Below are 27648 nucleotides of genomic sequence, written 5' to 3'. Positions count from 1 at the left end.
GTCTTTTTAATATGGTTTAACAACTTTAAAGTCAAAGCTTAAGGGCACTGCTATTTTCGTGAACACAGCCGTAAATCACCTTTACCCAGAGGAACTAACACTATACAAAAACTTAAACTGATGCATTAACTGCAAAGAAGACGGAATTTCAAATTACCATTATTCAATTTATGACATTAGTGATATAGTTTATATACCCTTGCAGATCTTGTCCATCATATTTTTACATGTTCAAAACTCTTTTTCTGTAACTCAATTCAGCACTGCACAAACAAAACATTCCAAATATCATTTTCATTTCTTTTTCCTCCCCATGCTGCATGCTGCGATTAAAACACATACAGTTTATGTAGCGTTGCGTCTGTGTGTGTATGCGTGTGCTCAGCTGCTCTGTGGAATCCAAGCAATGACGTAGTAGGATAGCTGCAACACTGTCAATTTATATTGACTGTAACCTGTGTTTTATTTATCCGATCTAATTGAAATTTCGGGATCTGGTGTTTTATATTCAAAATCATAATCGTACTCAAATATCGTACTCTTTAGTGCTTTTTTCTTCATCATGTCCTATAAAAGTTCCCTCCTACTCGTCAGCATCTGTTGGCGAGTCAAAAAACTATTTTGTCCATATCTCTGGCCTATCAAAATGGACTAAAGGCTACGCTTTCTAGATTCTCATATTTTTGCTTTTACTGAAACTTGGCTGAAGCAAGATTTTGCTAATGCTTCTCCGGACCACCGGTAATGGCGGTGTTGTAATCGCTGTTGATTTACGTTTGCGTCTGAAATAGTTCTGTCTTGCAATCATCGTAATGATGGAAAAAATTGTTTTAAGGACCAACCATGAACCCTCAAAAATATCTATTTTCAAAACTTACTACAATAAGATTAGATTGAGAAGAGTTCGATTTTACTATATAAAAATTTATAAAGTCTGATCTGCTAGATTGCGTATCATCGTTTCAAGACTTAGGTGTAATTTTTGGTTCAATTTTCATATATCTTCAATTGTTAATAGAGCATACAGTCTTCTTGGCTTCATAAAACGTTGGGCCAAAGAATCGTCGTCGAACTTTTAGACAGAGGGAAGGCCAAATCCCGAAATTTGCGGGGAGGGAGAAAAAAGGACGCGATCTTTTTTTAATATCATTACCATTAATATCATGGTCTAAAGAATTAATATTAAAACTCTGAAGCTAGCACCACCTGCCGCATAACGCAGATTTCGGGGCTGCAACGAACTAATTGTAGAATGTTTACATGTTTTTCTACATGTCATATAGTAAAACTATCATTTGAATTGGTTGGAAAAAGAATAGAAACGATCCGGATATTTTTCAGTCAAATGAATTTTTAATTTTAATATAATATTCTACACTAAAGGTATTTAAAGTTCACACACTCCTTAGAGGAAGAAATGGAAATTAGAAATATCAAAGAAGCTAACATCGGCTATGCCGAAGTTTATATACCCTTGCTGTCCTTGGCAATAATAATTTTACATGTTCAAAATTTGTTTTCTGCAACTCAATTCATCAATATACAAACAAAACAATTTTACTCCTCATACTACAATATGCTATTCTTCTTCCATCATTCCCTAAGCAAAGCAACGCACGCATACACATACAGTTCTTGTTGCGTCTGTGTGTGTATGCATGTCCTCTGTTGATGACGTATGACGTAGTAGACAGCAAGCAGCGCTGCCTGCAGAGCAGAGATTATTATATTGACTGTAACTTGTGTTATATTTATTCGATCAGATTCAAATCTGGAGTTGGGATCTGGGGTTTTATGTCCAATATTATCACATATGTAAATTTCATAGCGATACTCCAATTTTTATGAAAATGTTTCTTCTGGACCTATATAGTAGATAGTAGTCCGATCCTGATAATTCTCATACTTGATGTGCTCCAGATAATAAAAACCACACAGCTCTTAAGATGGCTGAGTAAAACGCATACGCACGGACGGACAGACGGACATGGACCAAGAATATACATATATACTTTATGGCGTCGGAAACGTGTCCTTCTGTGCGTTACAAACATCTGACCCATTTTGTAATAAATGCAAGGGTATAAAAATATTGAGATCGATCGCCGAATTTAAGAGTTCTTCAAAAAAGAGGTTTTCGCTCTTAATTTTGAATATACGCATGAAAGTCGACATCGAAAACGCGTGACAACGTAAAAAATTTAACAGGTCATCATGATGCTTGAGCAAGAAGCATAAAACATATTTTGAAACCCTAAATATGCTTCGGGCCAATTGGAAAAATATGCTGTGGTCGGATGAAACAAAGCCAAAAATCATTGTTTATGATCCAAACCACACTTTAAAGACCGTTAGACACTGAGGTGACAACATTATGCTTTGGGGATGCTTTTCTTCTTTAAAAGATATACAAGAATGTTTGTTCTTGAAATCCACCAAATGAAATATTGGTGTCACGGAAATCAAAGAGATTTCATTTCTGGAACTATTTTGAGAATGTTTATTTCTACCAAATTCAATTAAATCAAAGGGCAAAGAGCAGCATAAAATATAACTATACGCATTTGCTTATGGTTCATTCATAGTCAACATCATCAGTCAACATTATAATGAACATGGTGTGGTATTAAAGCAGTATGTGAAGTATGCTAAGTAAACCGTCCTTATGAAGGGATATGTATGATCTGATGTACTACTACTGTTTCTACTGTGAGCCATTGAATTAACTTTAAAATTTTAGTTTTTGCAAAGTTGTATTAGTATTGAAATCATGTTTTCTGTTCCCATATCTGTTAAAATTGTTTTTTCTGATCCATCAATTTAAATGAATTTTCCAAATATTGACCTTGCAACCGGCTATGCGCTTTTAGATGGATTCGAGATATTTGGACAAGTCAAAAACAATTATCTAATCTTATTATTTATTGTTTTGATGTGTTGTGTTGCCTTATTGCAAGTTTCAATAAGTTTTGTGCAAGCGTCTCAAGCAGATGAACGAAAGTGAATTTAGCTAAATTTAAAATTTAATTTGTTCTACTAAAAAACACTTTTGTCGCTGAAAAGTATATTTATTTTTAAAGAATGTAACGGTTTCTTTTTGTAAAAATAAATAGACGAGTTCCTATAGCCATGTCCGTCCGTCCGTCTTTCCGTCCGCCCGTCCGTCAGTCCGTCCGTCTGGATCAACGCAAACTCCTTCTAGACCGAAAGAGCTACAGAGCTAAGTACTGCAGGGGTTGTATATTTCGGATTCAGCCGGATCCGACCACTAAATCATATAGCTCCAGAACAAACATTTTCATAAAAATTGGAGTATCGCTATGAAATTTACATATGTGATAATATTAGATATAAAACTACGTGATACGTCATAAAAAGAGCACATGTATATAGACACAGACGCAACGCTACATGAACTGTATGTGTATGCGTGCGTTGAATTTCAGCCCGATATCTCTTAAGGTGGCTGAGTAAACCGCATACGCACGGACGGACAGACCGCATGCTGATCAAAAATATATATACTTTATGGGGTCGGAACATCTCCTTCTGTGCGTTACAAACATCTGACCAATTTTTTTAATACCCTCTGCAAGGGTATAAAAAAAACCATACAAATATATCATAATATTATAACTATCTACTATGAACTAAATAGGAGGGGATAGATGTGTTAAGTAAAGTAGTCTATGAGAAGATTACATGAAATAGCAGGATGTCATCAGAGCAGAGGACCCTAAAAGGTTAATGAAGCCATAGTTAGTAAAACAACGACTAAGGTTTAAAGGTATGATAGGATGTCTACTCCGTCTTCATGGTACCGACAGACTAACCTGAACCAATAACTAGGGCGGGTCAATATCAGCATTTAGAAGCTTGTGCACAAAAATAAGGAGGGAAGTTTAATCAAAAGAAGTCTACTAGCATACAAAGACAAATTGACATTGCAATCCCAGCTTAAGCCACGAAGAAAAGCAAGAACTGCTCTTGAACGGTTTCCAGTCCAATCTGAACAAATGCCAGATCCATACTCTAAAATACGTCGGACAAGCGAAATAAAAAGAACTCTTGTTGTATAACCGAGAACACCAAAGGCCTTTGCGACAGTGCACACTGGTCCAGATATCGAAAACTTTGGCAGAAACTCTTTTTTTTTGAAGAGTTCGCCAAAAACAATTGTTTTTTTAAATAGACTATTGTCAGGGGCGTCTAGATATCATAGCGACAACATGCATTTCATAACCCTGAAAATTTACCAGGCCCTTATGTGAGGTATTGGTTTACTTAAACTTTCACTCTGTTCTCTGTGCAACAAAAATCAGACTTTAAATTGCTATATCTGGGGACTTTCTACAAATATTAAGGTGAATCAAAATGGAAAATGATCTTGAAGGTATCTAGTTTTAATTATTGCTTCGTGTGATGAAGCTTTAGTTAAGTGCGTTTTTGTGAAGTCATGCTTTTTGCAATAGTAATCTCAATATAATGTATATAATGCGATGGTATAATATTTTTTTTTCCTTTTTGGCACAACTATGTGAAAATTCACTTTACTCAGGGAACATAGATTAAAATATTGCTAAAATGCTACAGCTTTAACTCGAATTTTTTACTGAGTTGAGGTCATGCAGTTCACGGATAGTAGTTTCGATAAAGTGCGAAATCAACAGCAGAAGGGTTTCTCGTGGTGTCCCGCTCAAAAAAGTTGGACCCCTAGAAGCCAATACATTGAATTTGATATTAATTATAGCATCAAATAACTGCATACCACGGGCGTAATATTGTGAAGAAACCCCAAAAATTCATTTCAATCACCTCCAATTAAGGTTTTAGGTGATCTGTTATTAAATATGTCCTCAAGATCCTGTTGGGAAATATTGGTGTTTAGGGGAAGATAGATGGCGCCAATTTGAATTGAGCCTATGTTGGAGTTTACAGCAATGCTTGCAAGCTGCACTTCACGACAAGAAGAGTGTAAGTCGTATGTCTGATCTAATCAGAATGGAAGCGCCACCATGGTGATTAGCTCCCCCTCCGTGAGCATTGTAATGCTCTGATATTAGCATTATACATATGAACATCTCGAAGTTTAAAGATTAATTCTAGGGCCTTGTTACGAAGGCCATTTGCGTTCCAAATACATATTCTAAAAGACATTATATTTAATAAAATTTTGAAATGGTATCTGCCAGGACTGTAATCTTGTGGGATTGCTCTTTTACCAGAGCACTTAAGGCACTCAGCTGCATTTGCTGCTTTTGCTGATTATGTAGCATAGTTTTTCACCAGTTGCTCGGACTGCTGGGCGGTTCACTAGGTGGTAGGCCATTTGTTGCCAGGGCATATGTTATACTTCGTATGCTAAAGGGGGTTTCGGTTTGATTGGGGATCTTTTGTTATTCCTGTTACGATAAGGGAACTTTCGATGAATAGAGCATCCTTTGTAGTGAGCCGATTGGTTCTCATTGCAAAGAGCACAGGTTTTGAGTGAATTGGGTCCTTCAGGGCAGTCAGGTGTCATATGACCAAAAATTTCTGAATATTGAGTACTTTGTGGTTTCTGTTTGTAAGTTTCTCTTTTAATTGGTCTATATCAGTATCACAGTGCAGGTTCTTTATGCAGACCCTGAATGATTGATCTTACTTCAACTTGTAACAGTAAAATACGAAATTTTCTAGTTTACTAAAGTAACCAAGTAATTTTATAAATCGAATAGGGGCACTTATTGTTTTTCAGAGTGAAAGAGCTTTCTGGTAGGACTTGTAATACTACTTGTTGCAGCTTTCTGATTGAATGGTGTCAGTGTCAACACTGTCTGCGTGGGAAGCAGCAATGTCATGGTCATCTTGAGATTCCGCAAACCTATTTCTTTTATCAGCTGCGGCCCTTGAAGTACTAGGGATGTCATCCGAATGTATTACTTTTTTGGCTTGTCGAATGTCGGGGCTTGGTGTCTTGCGTCTCTTCCGTGCAATTTGCCAGACGTTAGAGGGCATTTGGAAAGACGATACATCAAATATGATGTTCTTTGCCATGTTGTCTAAATCTACATCATTCATATTAATTCGTCACGGCTTTACCTGTGCTGGGTATAAGAACCCAACGGTTTTTACGATTTTTCATTTTTTTTAGACATAGCATTTTAATACTATAGCATTAAAATTGTAGTTTATGCCAAAAATTTCGACATCTAAACCAGTGTACAGGGGTGGAAATATAAGTGTTAAAAGTTAACTTATGCCCATGAGTAACGATGAAAGGTCATTACCTTACATTTAATAGTGTTAAGATTTAATAGATTAAACTAGCACCAGGACTTAATGAATTTATTAATATGTTTAGTTTTATTTAAAATATAGTAAGACAAAGCTTGACATCGACAGCCTACATAAGCACTACATTCAGGTACACCCGATTTCACAAGGAATGGAAGGGAACACAATGGAATTGGAATAAGAAGACTGAAAGAATAAACTCTGTATTCTATTTGTTAGATACTTTCAAACCCAAGAAAGAAAGAGAGGTGGAAACCCGATGTCGTTCAGTTAATAAGTAATAGGATATGATTAACAGCCTCGTATATGACACAAGTTTGTTTGGCATTGTTGAATCCATTGATAGTCAGAGAGGTGATTTCTTAAAGGTTAGTATTTGTAGATCTACGTTTCACAAGCACATGTTAAGATGGCGAAATAATAGAGCTGCAAAAATGTTGCAGTTGTGATGTTATAATTTTATCAAAAGCTTTCGGAATAACGGACAATTTTGAAATACCCATATGGTTAGAGACTTCGGACTTTTTGCAGAGAAATAATATACAACTCCTTCCGAATAGATGGAAAAGAGGAAAATTCGACGGACAAAAAAAACAATTTTAAAAATATCAAAGAAGTTAAATTCGGCTATGCCGAATTTTATATACCCTTGCAGTCCTTGACAATAATAATTTTACATGTTCAAAATTTGTTTTCTGCAACTCAATTCATCAATATACAAACAAAACAAATTTACTCTTCATTAAATTTATTCTTCTTACAGTTTTTGTAGCGTTGCGTCTGTGTGTGTATGCATGTGCTCTGTTGATTTGATGATGACGTAGTAGGCAGCAAGCAGCAAGCAGGTCCGATCCTGACAATTTGCATACTTGATCTGCTCCAGGTAATAAAAGGCACACAATGGCTGAGTATACGCACGAACGGACAGACGGACAGACGGTCGTATGGTCAGACGGACAAAAAAACTCATATATTTACCAAAGAGGAACGACGCTGGTTTCGTCGCTGCATAGTAACCCGGTTTTTTACTCGTTTTCGGGACTTGTTTACTCTGCAAAGTTAAAGAGAACGGTGTTGGCTACGCAGGCCTACTCACGGTTGTCCTGAATCACCTGTCACCCGGTCGCGATTCCGCCTAAAACCTACTAGGGCCGCCGGTGGTCGTCTGATCAGGGGGTGAGGGGCGCCAGTAGCTCTTCCCGCCATTTCTCGCGCTCGCGAGTGTAATAGTGGGGTGGTCGCACCCTAGCAACATCGATAACTCCAACAAAAAGTTATTTTTCCTGGTTCGAGTCTCCTTTTTATACCCTTGCAAAAAGGGTATATTAATTTTGGTCAGAAGTGTGCAACGCATAGAACGAAGGACCTCCGACCATACAAAGAATATATATATTCTTGATCAGCACGACGAGAAGAGTTCAAATAGCCATGTCCATCCGTCCGTCCGTCTGTCTGGATCAACGCAAACTCCTCCCAGACCGTTAGAGCTACAGTATACTGCAGGGTTTGTATATCTCGGATTCAGCCGGATCGGACCACTATATCATATAGCTCCCATAGGAACGATCGGTCGAAACAGTGACTTTTGTAAATAACTGCGTTACTTTTAGCGCGATTGCTTTAAAATTAAAAATTTCTTAGTTTAATATATCTGTTAATGACTGTGCCAAATTTGTGACTTTTGTCAATAACTGTTGAGTAATAACTCTTCGTTATTTCCCATGATTGTAGGCCATTCTTTCGCAAACATAAGCCTTTTTAGATGAAACGTTCTTCCACATTGATGGCTAATAGGTAAGGAAAGAGTTACCAAAAAAGTTGCAAGGGTATACAAACTTTGACGCGGTCGAAGTTAGCCCCGGCCCTCTGGTTTAAATATATACACACACAGCTGGATAGCTCGTGGTGGTGGTACCAACTGTGCACTGGTCAGGCCAACCTGGGATTAAAAGCCCTGATATTGGCCCCTGCCAACTCCGCGAATCTGCGAAAAGTTTTTACGCGGAGCTTTAAAGAGATCACGAAAAGTGCGGCATACTCTAAGGGTCCCCAGAGTAGATAGCTGTGTTTCAGCCTTCCAGCTGTCAACTCGGTCTGTGGGCCCCAAGACAAGCACTCTGCCTCTGAGTCCACCAGCAGCCAGAACGAGAAGCTGATAGCAGTTAGAACTGAAACCAGCTGGTGCAGAAAAGGTAGGCGAATTGAGGCAGGCCATTGATTCAGCCCTAGCCTGACTAGGTGGAGGACCGAGCCCAGTCGGATATGGTGAGAGTAGATGTCCTGGATCTGGATGGGGAAACCACTAGGTAACAGAAGAAAAAGAGGTCCTGGAGGCTTTCGCACAACTGAAACTGCTAAACAGTGGCGGTAGAAATAACTTCAACCGCGCGGGCTCGGTGATAGACCTGCCGTTCGTCAGTAGCTCTCTGTGCCGAAACGCAACCAGGGAAGCCGGCAATTTTTACACCGCCAGCGAACACGAGGCCATTCTGACCGTTCTCGGCTCCAGAGAAGGCGTACGGAGTCAGCAGCATGAGAGAGCGCCCTTTTAAAACATCTGTAAACGAGGCAACACTTCAAATGGAAAAGGCTGAAAATATAGCGGATTGCTTGGCAATTACAGTCCTCTCGGCATGCGACGCATGAGCAAAATAAGGACCTACGTATGCCCACACCGGCCGGTTTTGTGGTGGAATGAGAAGATCTCCGTAGAGCGGCAATCCTGTTTCGCTGCAAGGCGGTGGTATCAGCGTGCCAGCAAGAGCGGCGACCCCTCTTGGCCCAAACTGAGGGAAACTTTCTGCGCAGCGAGCAAGCGGAGCTGTTTGCTTGACCTATGCGACACGGCGGAAAATGGTCCATTGGGCAGGGCATACAAAATCGTGGTTAAGCGGATTTATCCCTCGAAGCAGCGACCACCTATGGATCCGGAAATGCTTAAAGGCAATGTTGCAGCACTGTTTACGCAAACTGGAGAAGTAATAAAGAGTCGACGGATCAACAGCACTCTCCCCTTCGCCGTAGAGTCTATTGAGCTTTAGGAGATATGTGCGGCAGCAAAGAGGCTAAAAACGGCAAAGCAGACGGTCCAGACGAAATCCCAAACTGCGCCATAAAAATTGGGATGACAGAGAGACCAGAATTATTCGCTGAAGTCTACACCCAGTGCAAGACAGATAAATCTTATTTAAGTTGATGAAAAGTTTGTCCTACTTGTAGGTTGGTCGCTTTTATTACCTAATTGGATGTAAATATTGAAATTTTTACCTAAATAATATAAAGAGGGTAATACCAATTTTTCGTTCTACCTAGTTAATTCAAAAAATATAACATAAAGAGCTAATTGTTCCTCTCGTTTGCGACAGTTTATTTTTACTCCATAAGTGGGAACACCTTAAATCCGGACTGTATAGTATTTGTCAATATAATTCAAGACAGTTTTATTTATTTGTGCAAAAATGTTGTTAAACAATGAAAGAATTTTGAAAGTTTTCCACGAGTGTGAAAACTTAAATGATTTTGAAATGGGATTGCTGAAGGAGATGGGCGTTTCATTCGAAAACGCTAGTACGGAGCTTAAGGTAAAAGTCAAATATACACAATGTAACTTTACGAAAATGGATCGCAAGCAGCAGAAATCTGGCAAATTTCGTGAAAAAAAATGAAGTTTGGCTTGAGGAGTATACGACATTCGTAGATTCGGAGCACGAAGATGATCAACCATCAACTAGCCGAGGAAGATGAAGGCCGCATAAAGATGTGGAAAATTATTCAACGTTTACAAGCTACTGAAAGCATTACAACGGAGCATCTTTCAGAAGAACTTTCTTTAAAGTAGTCTTATTCGACTAATTAGGATTAAGGAAAGTAATCCAACCCCACCAAACTTAGTTGCCACTAAGTACACTGAGGAAGAAGCGTTTTCCTTATTTATGGACCTGGGATTGACGAAGGAGAAGTACCAAATTTTAAGGAGTTCCTTAAAAAGTCATCACGTCAATGTTCTTCCCGGATACAAAAAAAATGGATTTGCCAAGAAGGAAGCAGTACCGGCAAATAACATTATAACAGAGGTATCTGTAAAGGTGAAACTCCAGGATTTAATGGATCACACTGTGAGGCGTCTTGTTGAAAGTATGCCTGATGGAGAGTTGGATCTTCTTCCCGGAAATTTGACATTACTCAACAAATGGGGACGTGATGGATCATCTGGACAAAGCGCCTACAAGCAGTTTATACACACAGAAGACGAAGCGCCTTTGCGCCTAAGAAGTGAGTGTTTTGAACATTGGAGAAATCTTCGACCGTCATCGACCCACTATTGTCGGCCTTTGTTATTCAAATATGCAAAGGAGTCCTCGGAATTAATCAAGTGTTGGCGACATAAAAAATCAAATAAGCCAACTGAAACCTGCTGTTTTCCAAACCAAGTGTGGAAAAACATTTGCGATTAATTTTGATTTTTTCCTGACAATGATTGATAGAAAAGTGTTAAAAGAAATTACAAACACTTGCAAAACTCAAAACGAATTTCAGGGCTTAGACGATTCAACGAGTGAGGAGAACTAACGTGTATGGATTTTATTCTGAAGCTAGCTTACACACTTCCTCGGCCAGGAGAAACAAAAACGGATAAAACATCTCGTGAGGATATTCAGAGCAAGAAGGAGATTATACAAGCTGAATTCTCTCGGAAGCTGGGACTGAAAGCTGGCTACCCAAAGTACGTATACGGAAACACGAATGATGGAAATACTGCAAGGAGATTTCTTAGCGGACGTTGACGATACTAGGCGCAGTACGTTCAAGTGGCCCCTACGACACCAGGACATAGCCTGTTACGCGCGAGCCCAAGCAGATAACTGCCCACCTCCCACCCGACCAAGCGAAGGGTGCAGCCGTATAACGCACGGCACGAATCGCGTGGACAAATACACAATAGAAAAAACAGACCACCAAATAATACTATAGCTATCTATTAACTATATGGGATAGGATAGATGATTTAAGCAAATTAATAGAAAACTCTGAGCAGATTACCGGGAATAGAAGGTTGTAATCAGAGCAGAGGACCCTAAAAGGTTTATGCACAGCATAGTTAGAAGAACAACGACTAAGGGATAAAGGTATCAAAGGATGTCTACTCCGTCTACAGGGTACCGACAGATTTACCTGGGCTAATAACTCAGGCGAGTCGATATCACCAATTAGGAGCTTGTGCATAAAAATGACACCAAGCATAATTCTACGGTTAGTTAGGGACGGAAGGTTAATCAAGAGAAGTCTACTAGAATACGAAGGCAAATTGACATTGCGATCCCAGCTTAAGCCACGAAGAGCATATAGCAAGAACTGCTTTTGAACGGATTCAAGTCTAATCTGGTGCTACTCATATTGAGGTGACCAAATGCAAGATCCATGCTCTAAAATAGGACGGACAAGCGAAGTAAAAAGAACTTTAGTTGTATAGGGGTCATCAAATTCGATTGACCATATTTTAATGAAACCCAGGAAACTCATGGCCTTTGCGACCGTGGTGGAAATATGGGTGTTAAAGTTTAACTTATGGTCCATAAGTACGCCCAAATCATTCATATTATTTAGACGTTCTAGAGGGCTATTGTTTAGAAAATAAGTGACCAGTTGAGGAGAGTTACGAAAAAAAGTCATTACCTTACATTTGGTAGTGTTAAGATTTAGTAGATTAAAGTGGCACCAGGATTGAAAGTTTTTAAGATCAGCTTGTAGCCGACTTAATGAATCTGTATCTTTATAAGTAAGACAAAGCTTGAAATCGTCAGCATACATAAGCACACGCGAATGAACAATGACTGATGAAAGATCGTTAATGAATAGTGTGAAGAGCAGAGGGCCAAGATGACTACCTTGAGGTACACCAGAAGTCACAGGAATGGAAGCGGAAAAAGAACACTTAAAAAGTACTTCTGTTTTCTATTTGTTAAATATTCTAGAACCCGAGAAAGGAAAAGGGGTGGAAACCCAATGTCGCTCAGCTTAGAAAGTAATAGGGTATGATTAACGGAATCAAAGGCTTTGCTAAAGTCAGTATATATTACATCAGTTTGTTTACCATTTTTGAACCCCTTGATAATTATTGATGTAAATTCTAAAAGGTTGGTGGTTGTAGATCTACGTTTCACAAACCCATGTTGGGATGGCGAAATAATAGAGCTGCAAAAATGTTGCAATTGAGAAGTTATAATTTTCTCAAAAGCTTTCGGAATAGCGGACAATTTTGAGATAGCCCTATAGTTAAAGGCTTCGGACTTTTTGCCATTTTTATGCAGAGGAATGATATACGACTCCTTCCAAATATGTGGAAAAGAGGTAGATTCGACAGACAATAGAAACAATTTTAAAATGGGTTTACATAATGCGTTTGCACAGAACCTGAGTACACATCCAGGTAGACTATCTGGCCCCGGAGAATAAACAGGTTTAACTAGATAAAGTTCACTTAGAAGAGAACTTCCATCAATCTCTGGATTGAATTGATTGAAAATGCAAGTAGCTTTTTCTAAATGATAAGGATACGGACTTGCTCGATATTCCGTTGAGGAATAGGTTGTTTTGAAAAAATTCGCAAACATATCGGCAATTGCCTGATCAGTGCTCGCTTTTTTATTTTGAAAAGACAAACAAGATGGGTGCACAGAGGTCTTACGTTTCGAATTAACAAAATTATAAAATTGTTTAGGGTCAGAAGAAAACTGAAGCTTACACCGCTGCAGATAATTCTTATAGCGTTGTGTATTAAGCATCATGAACTTTGAACGAGCGACTGTATACAGAGCATAATCTGATGAACGATGTGTTTTTTGAAACTTCTTATAATATCGTGTCTTCACATTTTTCAAATTGGATAACTCACGAGAGAACCAGGGAGGTTTGTTAAGCCGCTCCAGTTTACCAAGAGGCACACAAATATCAAAGAGTGAATTCAGAGTATCATAGAAAAAACGAACAGCTGAGTTCATATCTCTACAATTGTACAGATAAGACCAATCGGTAGTAGCAATGTTTTCATTAAGGCTGGCAAAGTCAGTCTTACGAAAGCACCTAGTTAGAGGTAACTCATTTGAACCAAGTAATGGTGAAAGCAAGGGCAAATCAATTTTTAAATTAAATGTAGGATGAAATTTGTCTTCGGGAAGAACAAATGGTTCGATCCTAGAAACCTCACAATAAGAAGAATCCAATACAAAAATAAGATCTAACGATTTTCCATTAGAATTTAAGACAGGATTGACTTGGGATAAAGATAAGCCTAGAAGGCCATCAATGCAGTCATGTGACAAAGAGGGCAGCAACGTGGTAGATTCATCTGTTAGTGACCACGCTAAAGCGGGTAAATTAAAATCACCTACAACTATGAGCATGTCTTGACTGGAAACTAAAGAGGAGACAAACTGAATTGCCTCTAAATGATTTAACCACCATGTCTGACAATGCACATTGGGCCAGATTTCCCTTTTTTGGCATAAAGTAGGAAAATTTTGTAATGCCAAATAAAAAATTTGACTTGATATTTGAAAAGAGCATACATTGGGTACACCAAAACAAAATTTAAAAAAATTTTATGTGCAACCCTGCATTATTGGCAGCCCTTCAAAGTCACATGTTTGATCAACTGTTTGTTTTGTCAAAATTGACGAAAATAATCACTTAATTTTGAACTTTTGCTGCAGCCACACCTTCTATCCAAATTTTTGGCGACAAAGTGGAAAATAAAGGTCAAGGTATGAAAAATTTATTATTTATAAATGTTTTTAAAATATGCTATCAATGTTGTAGTTGTGAACTGTGTTTGTAATGTCATATTTTAGAATAAATCTAGTGAAAGTCTTCGTCTATTTGGGAGTAAAAAAATAATTTCTGCCAATTTGTGCCAAAAAGTAATTATGCAAATGTTTACCCTAAGGTTTAACCATTCTCTCGATATTTTGCATTTTAAGCCAATTTTAAGGTTAGCCGTGCTGCACTTCTTGAAGTATGGATTGAAAACAAGCGAAATGAAAAAGCAGTTATTGACTGGATTATTGCCCAATTACGACGAAATAATGAAGCAAATGAAATGAAAGCCGAAATATCAAGGAAAATAAGGAGTTTTCACCTATATGTAACGAAAAATTTTAAAAAATGTCATCGTACAATTGGTACTTTTAAAAATAAGTTGGCTTGCCAAAATTATGAGTGTCGACCAAGAGCAAGACTTATCCAACCGAATGGGACGACCACGACTGCCGTTTAATGATGCAGGATCACGGCTGAAAAGGGCGGTAGAACTTGCCGACAAGGAAGGAAATAATACAAACCTTCTTTTGCATGCAGCTTTAATCTCAGCTAAAAAAGCCAAAGAGAGCAATACTGCTTCTTTATTAAAGAATATTGTCTCTTCTTCAAATGGATTAAGTATATTATACTATTTTGTGTTTTTATACTTAAATATAATAAGAAATTTTCCATTCTAAAATGCGCAGTTATTGGTTATTGGGGCATTTTCAGCTTTAAGTCTGAAGATTTGAAGCGTTGCTTGAAAAAAAAATAAATTGTGTAGACATCCTTTAATTATTTTATACATGCTGTTTACTAAAAAAGGCTTAAAATTTTTTAAAAATAAAGCCTAAAAGTATGCAAATGGGGTAATTTTTACAATTTTGGGCGGATAACGGTAAAAACGTGGTATATTCAAAATTCAAAAACGTGGTATATTCAAGGAGAACGCAAAAGAGAGAGCGAAAACCCGATCGAGAGCGCAAAAGCATTTACAGTGGTGGAAAAGCAATCGATGCAGAGAGACAATTGGAAGAAAAAGCAAAAAGTTTGGAACTGTTTTGCGTGTGGCGGCAAAGGCCATTTTAAAGCAAATTGTCCCAGTGTAAACGGTCGGAAGGTTGCATCGAACCCGAATAAGGCAGTACAGTCATCGTTAGGTTTGCTGAACGCGTTGGACGCGAAATGTTGGGAACGATCGAACTGGTGTCTGGACAGTGGCGCCACCAGCCATATGTGTTGTAACAGAAATTTGTTTTCAAAATTTGAGAAACATTCGGAAAAAATTGTTTTGGCTGATAATAACTTTCTTCAGGCTGAAGGAAAGGGCGAGGTAAAGCTGAATATGGTTTCACGTATACTTACATTAAAGAATGTATTGTATGTACCCAAAATGAGAGGTAATTTCGTGTCGGTGAGCAAAGCAGTTGAACATGGAAGCATCGTTAAATTTGGACTAAAGTATGCACGAGTGATCCAAAAGGGCGAATGCATTTTGAAAGCGGACAAAGTTGGCCGTTTGTATATTTTTGGAACAGCGCCGAGCGAATGCTATGCCATTGAACAGACTTACGAAGATTTGTGGCATAAAAGGTACGGACATCTCAACTATGGCAGTTTAGCTGAAATTGCACGAAAGGATTTGGGCTGTGGCATGGGAACGTTTGACTCAACGTCGTTGGAACCCTGCAAGATCTGCATGGTAAGCAAGATCACAGTACAGCCATTTCCAGATTCGACCAAGAACAGAGCTAAGGAAATCTTGGAGCTGGTGCATTCAGATGTTTGCGGTCCGTTTGATACAAAAAGCCTTGGAGGCCGCAGATACTTCTTGACATTTATCGATGACAGGTCTCGTCGCATATTTGTATATTTCCTGAAGGGAAAGGATGAAGTGTTTGGAAAGTTTGTCGAGTTTAAAAACATGGCAGAGCGGCAAACTGGAAAGAAGCTAAAGTGCATTCGGAGCGACAATGGTCGCGAGTACGTCAATAAATCGTTTGACGAGTTTCTCAAGGGCAATGGAATATTGCGGCAGCTCACGGTACCATACACGCCGCAGCAGAACGGTGTAGCAGAGAGAGTTAACAGAACTCTTGTGGAGATGTCAAGATGCTTGCTCATCCAGTCTGGTCTACATCAATCTCTTTGGGCTGAGGCAGTTTATACAGCTGCTTATCTGCGGAATAGGTCACCAACTCGAGCCCTGGTTAACATGACTCCAATGGAAGCATGGAATGGTAAGAAACCATCAATAAGTCATTTAAAAGTTTTTGGGTCTATTGCAGTGGCACTGGACAAAGGACATCATAAGGGCAAGTTTGATCCAAAGGGCAAAGAATACCGAATGGTTGGTTATTCTCGAAATGCGAAAGGGTATCGGTTGTACGACGCCGAAACCAGGCAAGTTGTTGAGAAGCGAGACGTTTCGGCAATGGCGATTCGAATGGTGATATCGTCAAGTTTGATTTTCCATATACGGATGATCAGGATGCAGTATTTGTTGATGCAGCAGATCACTTGAGTAGTACAGACGAGTCTGATGCAGAGGTCACCGAGAAGGGCAGCAGTAGCGAAGATTTCGACATGGCAGTTGAACAAGAAGTGGCAGAACCTGTGGTTAAACAACGGGTTGGACCCGGTAGGCCGAAGCTGATTCGAACTGGAAGGCCTGGTAGACCAAAGAAGCAGTTCAACATTTTAAGCGCATTGATTACAAGTGAGGTGATCATACCAGAGACCTATGATGAGGCGGTTAGTAGTCCGTTTGCTTCGTATTGGCGTGAGGCTATGCAAAAGGAGTATGACTCCTTGATGTCAAAATCACACTTGGCAGCTTAGTACGCTACCGGAAGGGTATAAACCTGTTGGCTGCAAGTGGGTCTACAGTGTAAAGCGTGATGCAAAGGGAGAAGTCGAGCGTTTTAAGGCGAGACTAGTAGCAAAAGGATGTTCACAGCGCTATGGAGTGAACTACAATGAAACATACTCGCCTGTATGTCGCTTGGAGAGTGTTCGATTCATCTTGGCCCTAGCAGCGCAGTTAAAATTGTATCTACACCAGATGGATGTATGCACGGCTTACTTAAACAGTGATTTGGGCGATACCGTATACATGAGGCAGCCCGAAGGATACGCAACTGAAGACAAAAGCAAGGTACTTCTGTTAAAAAAGGCGTTATATGGACTCAAACAGTCGGGACGGGAGTGGAACTCCAAACTCGATAGTGTTTTGCGAGCTAATGAACCATGTCTATACAAACAGCAAGCAAAAAGTAACCTATCTCTAATCCTTGTCTATGTAGACGATCTTCTCATAGGATGCCAGGAGAAATCGGATCTTGACAGGATTAAGTCAGCTATTATGGCAGCGTTTGAATGTGTTGACAAGGGACCTGTGCGTTTGTTCCTTGGCATGGAGGTTCACCGTGATGCCGAGCTTGGCGAAATATCATTGGGTCATTCACAGTACATCAAGGATCTACTGGAACGATATGGCTATGCTCAGTGCAGAAGAGCCGCAACACCGTTAGAAGCAGGGTATCAGGTAGCCTGCGATAAAATGGAGTGTAAAAGGGTTGATGCAACTCTTTATCAGTCAATGATAGGCGAGCTAATGTGGCTTGCGTTGACTACTAGACCAGATATTCTCCACTCAGTATCGAAGTTGGCTCAACGTAACAAGGACCCCCCATAATGAACACCTTGCAGCCATAAAGCATGTTTTAAGATATTTGGCTTCGACAGTTGGCTTCAAGATTAATTACAAGCAGTCGGATGCGGCGTTTACTGGTTTCGTGGACGCAGATTGGGCAGGCGATAGGATTGATCGCAAGTCTTATACAGGATATGTATATTTTCTGGCTGGCGGACCGATATCATGGAAATCGGAGAAGCAGCGGAGTGTTGCTCTTAGCAGCACCGAAGCAGAATACATGGCGTTATCAACAGCGTGCAAAGAAGCCATTGTATTGCGTCGATTAACCATCGAGATTGGTTGCGGAGAGGAAGATACATCTACCGTTTTGTATGGCGATAACCTCAGCGCGCAGCAATTGGCTAAGAACCCGGTACACCATTCAAGGACGAAGCACGTGGACATTAGATATCATTTTGTTAGACAAGTAGTTAATGATGGTCAGATTATTTTAAAGTATAAGTCTACTAATGAAATGATAGCTGATATCCTAACCAAGAATCTTGCAAAGAAGAAGCATGTAGAGTTTACGAATTTGTTAAGTATAAGATAAATTTGTGGACATACTTGCATTGAGGAAGGGTGTTGAAATAATTCTCTCTCAACTCAATGCATGCATGATCACACACATGAATATATATATGTAACTTTGTATGCTCTCTCTCGAGATGCGTTAAAGAGAACAATGACTCGATGAGAGACAAATAGAAGTCAGTCGCGAATGAACTGCACAACCAACCACACGCATTCTGTTTTTCATTATAACAATATTCCTTAACTATTATATGTTTTGGCAAAAAATCTTCTAGACATATAGTGTCAAAGATATTGGCAGAAACACTAATTTCAAAGGACGAAATGTCCCGAGAATAAGAAAATTTAAACTTCTCCACCGCAATATTCGAGACGTTATCTTTCTTCCGAATATATTGCATCATTAGATGTGACAACAGGGTCTAGCCTAGAAACAAATATATGTTTCTTTGGTGGTATGCCAACGAGAGGCCCCGGTCCCGAAGCGTCAGCCGCAGCAGTAACGTTGGACAAGTCACCCACTGCAGCAGTCAACTTGTTTACGGGGCCCTCGATACTTTTAGAACTATCGGCAATTTCCATTGGAATGGGTAATTGCCCGGACAAATCGGACACTACAATAGTCATCGTTTTTATGAGATCATTCCCAGGTGATACCGGCAATTCCTTACTAATAGCATTCACAACCGGGCTCTTTAACGAAATCAATTGCTGTACATTAGGAGTGGACGGTGCATGAGACCGGTCGGGGACGATAAGAGACGCTGGCGGATCTACAGATACAGAAACACCCCAAGGACTGGTCCTTTTACGTTTCGGAGACTCATTCATAAGCGATAAACTTCTGAACTGAGTCTCCACCGCAGTAAACTCCGCTTGGAGTTTATTAAAACCTGCCCTTAAAGCATCAAAACTATCTCTAGTCCGCCTCATGAAAGAGTGCATCTCATTCTCGACCTCCCGGCAAGCATCACATCCATATTTTAAGCCACCACCTTTAGCAATAGACTCCTTGATTCTGCCTGTGTAACCTGCACACTTAGCGTGAACCGCATTGTCACACAACCAACAAAGAATGGGAGTCAACCGCATTAGTGGCAACTATGCAATTATTTTTTGAGCAGACAACCATTTTTTCAAAAAGTTTAATTTAATTACAAAAGAAAATACAAAAAATAAAAAATAAAAATTTTAAAGGTAAAAAATCAGTGTATAAGAATGTACTGACCAGTTCTGACACAAGGGATAATGTGCAGAGTAAGCCTTCACAACTAAAGAATAAAAAGAGATGAAAGCACACAAACAAAAACACGTATCACAGAGTTCGGGTAGGCAAAAGACGAGAGCGCAAATCAATCAAGAATAGGAAAGAGCGGAAGAGCGCGTCAAATTGAACACATGCAACAACAATTTGTACGCAAGAGCGCGAGAGTTAGTTAGAACGGTAAAGACACAAAAGCAAAAGAGATAAACAAAACAACAACACCGCTAATGCAAGTATTGTTGTAAGTTTTGATTTTATTTAGATTTAAACAAAAGCAACAGTAAGAATTTGCGAAATGAAAATAAAATTCGGATGTTGAAATTAATATTAATATGTTCACGCCACCGGGTGAACAGCAGTGAGCGGCGAAGAGCAGTGAGCGGTGAGGAGTGAGGAGGGTTTTTTGATCCTCGGCGTCTACGGTCACACCAGGAGGAGTGACTTGATTTTTTCCAATGGGCACCGCCATCACTAAGAATCGAGCCTTTCACCCGAACACCCGTTCTCTTGCATTTTTTTTACGATTTGTTAATCACTTTCAACCCGAACCATTTCCGTGTGTGCCGGTTTACCTGTGAATATTATATAAATAATAAAACCTACATTTAGTTAACCGAAGTTTCTCGTGCGTTTTAATTCACCACTCGCTCACCACAAACTGAAGAAATTGGCACCCGCCAACTCCTTGTATTTCATTTGGATCCTTCCGCCCCCCCACGAACATTGGTCCTTCGAGCCGGATCCTTGAGAAGGCGTGCCTCATTCCGCAGGAATTGAGCCAGCGCGATCGGTCTTGAGTGGCCCAAGTCAACGCTATTCGGACCTTTGAACGGTAGGGACACAACATATCGGCCGTCCTTTCCCCTTTGGGTGGTCTCCTGGAAGTTCCGCTCGCAGAATGCGTCATCCTCCTTTTCCGGCTTTGCGGGAAGGTCTTCCACCTCCCAAAACTTGGTGAGGAGTACATCAAGCTTTGCTTCGGGACTAACTCGCGTCTGTGCCGCGAAAACGGATCTAGACACCGGGGGGGTCAGGAGTGATAGCCCCACACAGAACCCATCCAAAGATGGTTTCTAGCCCGACAAAATCACCAATATCCTTTTTGATCCGTTCTCCGAGGATGTGGGGAAACAGGTCTACACCGATGATCATGTCAATAGGCGCGGGCTTGTTGTAGTACGGGTCAGCCAGGGGGCGATCGAGGCACTGCGTCGGAACCGTATTAAGGAATGGAGCTGTTGGAATGGCCCCTGACAATTTGGATACGACCAGGGCGGAGACCTCAATCTTGTTCAATCTGTCACACGGGGGAGACAGCATTAGCAGACACACCTTGTCGGCGCAGCCTCCATCACTCTGGCCCATGCCAGTAACCGCGGCGTCTACTGGGTAGAAGGGGGGCTGGACCATGCTGAAGACGCGTTCGGAGAGAAAAGTTGAATCGGCTCCCGAGTCGATCAACGCCCGAATATGATGATCCACACCACGATGGTGCAGAGTGACAATCGCAGTGCCTAAAAGGCCTCTGCCTGGGGTAGATGCAAAATAACTTTGAGCATTTGTGAGCTGGTCGCTCGCGGACGGGCGCTCTGTGACGCTGGATGGTGGGACTTGCGCAGCGGATGGCGAGGGCACGGACACATCACTAGGATGCAACAGCGTATGATGACGTTCCTTGCAGGTATGGCAATTATGCGCACTGGAGCAGCCCTTCACTTGATGACCGCGGGCAAAACAGTTCAGACAAAGTCCCTGCTGTCTAATGGTTTCCAGCCGCCTCTGAACAGGCATATCAAGGAAACTAGGGCAGAGCCGTATTGGGTGATTTTCCCGATGGCACAGCTTGCAAGACGCCGATTTGAGCTGAGCTTTCGCTGGAAACGCTTGGACTTTCATCGTTGCAGAGGATTTGCGGGGGCCAATGGGGATGGCTTGGACACTTGGGGCCGACTTATGTTCGTCGGTGGCATCCAGGACCCGATACCGATCGGTAAGAAATTGGTTCAAATCGGACCACGTTGAGACGACAGTCTTATTGGGCACTGATTGCTCCCACAGGAGGATTGTGGCCTTCGGCAATTTACTAGTGCAGATGGCGATAAGTAGGACATCCCAATTCTCAGTACTAACACCCGAACGCTCAAGTGCGGTAAGACACCCTTGAAACGCGGTCTGCAGCTCTCGCAAGGATTTGCCCGACTCTTGTGCCACCGCGGGAATCTGAAGGAGTTGTCTGGCTTGAGTCATGACCAGCAGACGGCTGTTTTCGTACCGTGCGGTGAGGTTCTCCCACGCGGCCTGGAAACCCTCATTCGTCAGGGGGGACTTAGCCACGATGGTTCTCGCTTCCCCTCGCGTCTTGGCGTTCAAGTGATAGAGCTTCTCCACTTGTGACAAATACGGATTGGCGATATAAATGGCGGCGAACAAATCGCGGAATGTGGGCCATGCTAGGCTGTCGCCATCAAATGTCTCTACCTCACACGGAGGAACTCTATGCCCCGGTGGCCCCGACGGAGCGGTTGGCTGACGCCTAAGAGTCGTCATCTGTACCGAGAGCTGTTCGATGCGTTCTCCGAACAACGTCCCGCATCGCACATATGCCGCGTAAGCGGATTCGTGCTTCGCCTTGATGTGGCTTATGTTTGCCAAGCTTTCCTCGTCGGCTTGGATTGTCAAGGCCTTGTGACAACGGGAGTATTCCATCTCGACAGTTGACCAAAGGGATTTGAGCTGCTCTAAGTGCATTTTAATGGAAAACAAGGGCACTTCAGAAGTTAGAGCTTCACTCTCGCGAGCTTCAAACAGAGTCAATGCGTCGCACGCTATAACGAAATCGGAAAGGGACATTCTGGAGTGTTCTCTACGCTGTTGTGATACGGATCGGGTGACGGGAGCGTCAGAACAGTGCGTCACAACAACGTGCGGAATCTGGGTCTGAGTTGAAAGCTTGGAACGACCTTGGTGTTCCCTCGAGTCTTTAACCGAGAATCTGCGACCCTCAGGTAAGCTGGACGAAGACGGACGGGACCTTGGGGATTCGCTGCGGCTGCGAACTGACGAGAACTTGCGCGAAATATCCGTACGCTTCACGGTCACCGGAGTTGTCGGAGGCCGAACCTTCTCCGGAGTTGCAGAGGGAGACGAAAGACTGTTGGACTTCGGCGCAGTCTTGGACGGCTCCGTGGACATACTCAGGGGACGAGCTTACCGACGAACACCGCGTTTGTGCGCGTCCCTTTTTTTTGTTTTGGAAGTGAGAAGTGGACTGTATGGGGACGCAAGAACTTCCTCACTGTGCACCGCAGGATTGCGGGAGAATTTTCTCGCGTGTGGCTCGGAAACGAAGCCTCTTTAATGGGGATAGATGCGGAATAATATACGAACGCACGAATGCGGATTGAAAATTACCGATGGGAGTACGTATAAAACAAAACACGGATGAAATATATAAACAAAGATGTATAGGATAAAAGGAAAATACGTTTTTATATAAATCTGGATCTGGATATATATGTGTGCGCAGAATAATGGCCGGAAAAAATTGTATATATAATTTATAAATATGGACGGAGATATAAATATGGGCCCGATAGTGCTGGAAAAAATATATATATATGTATTTATTTAGAAATATGGGCGGATATATATATGAGCGCAAAAGGCTGGCCGGAAAAAATATATATATAGTTTTTAAAGCTGAACGGATATATAAATATGGGCCCGATAGTGCTGGAAAAAATTTATATGTGTTTATTTATAAATATGGGCGGATATATATTGAGCGCAAAATACTGGCCGGAAAAAATATATATATAGTTTTTAAATATGAACGGATATATAAATATGGGCCCGATAGTGCTGGAAAAAATTTATATGTGTTTATTTATAAATATGGGCGGATATATATATGAGCGCAAAATACTGGCCGAAAAAATTATATATATAATTTATAAATATGGACGGATATATAAATATGGGCCCGATAGTGCTGGAAAAAATATATATGTATTTATTTATAAATATGGGCGGATATATATATGAGCGCAAAATACTGGCCGAAAAAAATTATATATATAATTTATAAATATGGACGGATATATATATGTGAGCGCAAAAAGTTGGCCGGAAAAATTATATAAATGATTTATAAATATGGACGGATATATAAATGTGGGCACGATAATGCTGGAAAAATATATATGTATTGTTTTATAAATATGGGCGGATATATAATTAGGCGAAAAAAAGAGAATCGGAAATAATGTGATTTAAATTTGGCGCGCTTGAGCCGCCTATCGATATCACGACTCGACTCACGTGTCACCACTACTCCGAAAACAGCTGTCGGCCGCTGTTTATATATTTGGTTTTTTGATTTTGTTGTTTAATTATGTATGTGAATAATTTTTTTTTTGTGGTTGTGCGGAAAAACCAAGAACAAGTGTTGTGCGGAAAAACAAGCGAGTGTTGTGCGCAAATAAAACAACCGATCAATGCATATGGACAGATGCTTTGATCTATGTGTGTACGTACATGCATAAGTACACAGGTGAGTATAGATATGTATGCACACGCGTTGTTCACAACAACAAAAAAAACGTAAGTAATTGTAATTTAATTGGATGTGGGGTTGTGTTAAATCAATGCGCGACACCGAAATGTATTATGCGTTGTGGATATGTACATATGTATGTGCAATGTATGACTATGTAAGCATATACATATGTATGTATGTACGTATGTAAGCAAGTGCACCGGTATCCAAAGACGCGCGTGAGGAAATTAATTTCGCACCTAATTCGAACGCGCAAGAAATCGCGGTGCATACGTGAAGTGCTATTTAAAAAAAAGAATATTTTTTTTGCCTTTTGTGTCGTGGTAAATGTGCGAAGGGATTGTATGTATATGGATATGTATGTACATATGCGCGTACATCAACAGGTGACGATGTATGTATGTACGTAGATACGCGCGTGTGGAAATAAGTTTGGCATTAAAGATTATTATTCCAACACATAAGAAAACGCGGTGAACACTTTGATTTTTATTTTTCCCTATTTTTTATAACACTTTAATAATTTTTTTTTTTTGTTTTTTAAACTTTTACGCGGATTTGGCAAACAGCTGTGGAAATTACATGTACATGTGAATGCATATGTAAAAAAGGTGGATTTGGACAAGTGCGAGGAAAAAAAAACATAAATGAAAATGGATAATCGTGGAATGTAAAATGAGAACGTTGGACAATCACGCTAAGGATTAGGAACTACCATGAAACCTTGGAACAGGTCAGGTATGTACATACAATATGTAAAAGTGTGTAGGTCGCTATGGAGAAGCGGGAAAACCTCACACTTTTAGTAGTATGTAAATGAAATGAATAATGAAATTTTGTACTTATCAGGAATTCCGCCGATGCAAGCTGGAGGAGCGGAAGGATATCCGGCTCGAAGGACCAATAATGAATTCAAAAGTTATGTAAAAGTATTTAATCGCGAGGAAAAAATAAAAGTTGATAAGCGCAAAAAAAAACACGTCCTTCCTCCGCAACGAGTGAAAAGAATTTTTTGAAAATGATGAAATGACATCTTTTATAACAGCTGTCAGTCAAGAGATCATTAAAAGGTTGTCTACAGACAACAAGACATGATAACAATCTTATATGTTATAAATTGCAAGGAAATGGTAAATGGTGAAAAATTTTTCCAATATACTTCAACGACTACTCAACTTTTGACTGAATTGTATCCGCAAAAAAGACTTACCCCAACGGTACATAGGATTTAGGCTCACGAAAAGGATTTAATAGAACATTAGTGTTTACCAATTGGAGAGCTATCCGAAGAAGCACAGGAATGTAAAAACAAGTAGTACAAAAGGTTCAGATATACTAATACATTAAAAACTTCTCGTGTTAGACAAAATGAAGACCCATTTAACATGCTAGCTGCCTCTTCGGACAAACTTTTTGCATCACTGAGACATGTGCGATCATGAAAAGATTTGGAAAATAGCAACTATAGTCCCGAAATGTTGAGTTTATTAGATATTGATGTAAATATTGAAAATTATTTTTAAGAAAATCACCCAACAATAGCAAATTTTCAAAATCAATAAAAAAAAAAAATTTATAAATTTTTCTTTTTGTAATTATGTTAAAAAATCAAATTAAAACATTAAAAAATGTAACATAATCGTTTAAAACAATGAAAAATTCCATTTGTGATTGAAAAAACCGGGTTTCGCTCTATTTTTAGAGGAAAAACATGCTTGGAAATATTTTCTGACTTTGACCTTGAATATTACAGCACCACGAACACTCAGCACTTTTGACAAACATTCATTTTTAAACTTATGGTATTCTTTATCATATGCTTTTTTTAAAATCGCTTTATTGGTTTAGAAGCTATGATTATTGCAATGTAAAATGCCAAAGAGCTCCACTGTGCGTCGCATGTTTGCCAGATTTTCGGATGGTTTTAATCCAGATGTTGCACCTCCGTGAAGTAGACGTCGTAATTTGGATTCGAAAGATTCGGCGAATTTTTCAAGAAGACGATACTTGATGGCGAGATATTTGTCTGTCGCCGGTGGTCGCAAAATCAAATCTGCTACAGCATTGATTATTTCCTCGTCTAGGTGCACAGTGATCAGTTCGAATTTGTCGGCGTCGCACAGTGGGGCCTTCTGGCATTTAGCATTGCAAAAATCATAGCGTCTAAACCAATAAAGCGATTTTAAAAAAAGCATATGATAAAGAATACCATAAGTTTAAAAGTTAAAAAGTTAAAAAGCATATGATAAAGAATACCTTAAGTTTCAAAATGAATGTTTGTCAAAAGTGCTGGGTGTTCGTGGTGCTGAAATATTCAAGGTCAAAGTCAGAAAATATTTCCAAGCATGTTTTTCCTTTAAAAATGGATCGAAACCCGGTTTATTTTAATCACAAATGGAATTTTTCATTGTTTTAGATGACTAGGTAACATTTTTTAATGTTTTAATTTGATTTTTTAACATAATTACAAAAAGAAAAAAAAATTTTTTTAAATTTTTTTTTTAGGTTAATATTGAAAATTTGCTATTGATGGCTGATTTTCTTCAAAATAATTTTCAATATTTACATCAGCATCTAATAAACTCAACATTTCGGGACTATAGTTGCTATTTTCCAAATCTTTTCATGATCGCACATGTCTCAGTGATGCAAAAAGTTTGTCCGAAGAGGCAGCTAGCATGTTAAAAAGGTCTTCATTTTGTCTAACACGAGAAGTTTTTAATGTATTAGTGTATCTGAACCTTTTGTAGTCCTTATTTTTACATTCCTGTGCTTCTTCGGATAGCTCTCCAATTGGTAAACATTAAATCCTTTCCGTGAGCCAAAATCCTATGTACCGTTGGGGTAAGTATTTTTTGCGGATACAGTTCAGTCAAAAGTTGAGCAGTCTTTGAAACATTCGGAAAATTTTTCACCATTTACCATTTCCTTGCAATTTATAACATTCAAGATAGCAGCCAGCCTTTTAATGATCTCTTGACTGACACCTGTTATAAAAGATGTCACTTCATCATTTTCAAAAAATCTCCTTGAAGTATTTCCATCATTCGTATTTCCGTATCCGTACTTTGGGCAGTCAACTTTCAGTCCCAGCTTGCGAGAGAATTCAGCTTGTATAATCTCCTTCCTGCTCTGAATATCCTCACGAGATGTTTTATCCGTTTTTGTTTCTCCTGGCCGAGGAAGTGTGTAAGCTAGCTTCAGAATAAAATACATACACTTTATTCTGCAATGCAACGGAGAAATTCCATATTCGTACCAGTTCTCCTCACTTGTTGAATCGTCTAAGTTCTGAAATTCTTTTTGAGTTTTTTGGCAAATTGGACACTTTAACGTTGAGGAATTGTTTGTAATTTCTTTTAACACTTTTCCATCAATCATTGTCAGGAAAAACTCAAAGTTAACCGTAAGTGTTTTTCCACTCTTGGTTTGGAAAACAGCAGGTTTCAGATGGCTTATTTGATTTTTTATGTCGCCAACAGTTGATTTGATTAATTCCGAGGACTCCTTTGCAGGTAGAACGAA

At 39.8% G+C, this 27648-nt stretch overlaps 2 long non-coding RNA genes across 4 annotated transcripts in view; one reads left to right on the top strand and one right to left on the bottom strand.

Annotated features, from left to right (window-relative positions):
- The window catches only part of LOC137571905 (uncharacterized), a 58339-nt gene that overhangs the window by 22356 nt on the left and 8335 nt on the right, over positions 1 to 27648 (bottom strand). The gene's annotated exons all lie outside the window — the stretch shown is intronic.
- On the top strand, positions 23938 to 25100 carry LOC137572050 (uncharacterized). Of its 2 annotated transcripts, none has more exons than XR_011031532.1 (3): positions 23938 to 24167; positions 24693 to 24861; positions 24973 to 25100. It is a non-coding gene; the product is annotated as an uncharacterized lncRNA (long non-coding RNA). The 2 variants fall into 2 exon arrangements; XR_011031527.1 differs by having other exon boundaries at positions 23944 to 24117.

This window comes from Drosophila tropicalis, unplaced genomic scaffold (genome assembly GCF_018151085.1).
Source record: "Drosophila tropicalis isolate 14030-0801.00 unplaced genomic scaffold, ASM1815108v1 contig_1002, whole genome shotgun sequence".
In the NCBI taxonomy this organism is placed as follows: Eukaryota; Metazoa; Arthropoda; class Insecta; order Diptera; family Drosophilidae; genus Drosophila; species Drosophila tropicalis.
The sequence above is the reverse complement of the archived record's forward strand: the minus strand, read 5'-3'. Positions and strand labels throughout refer to the sequence as shown.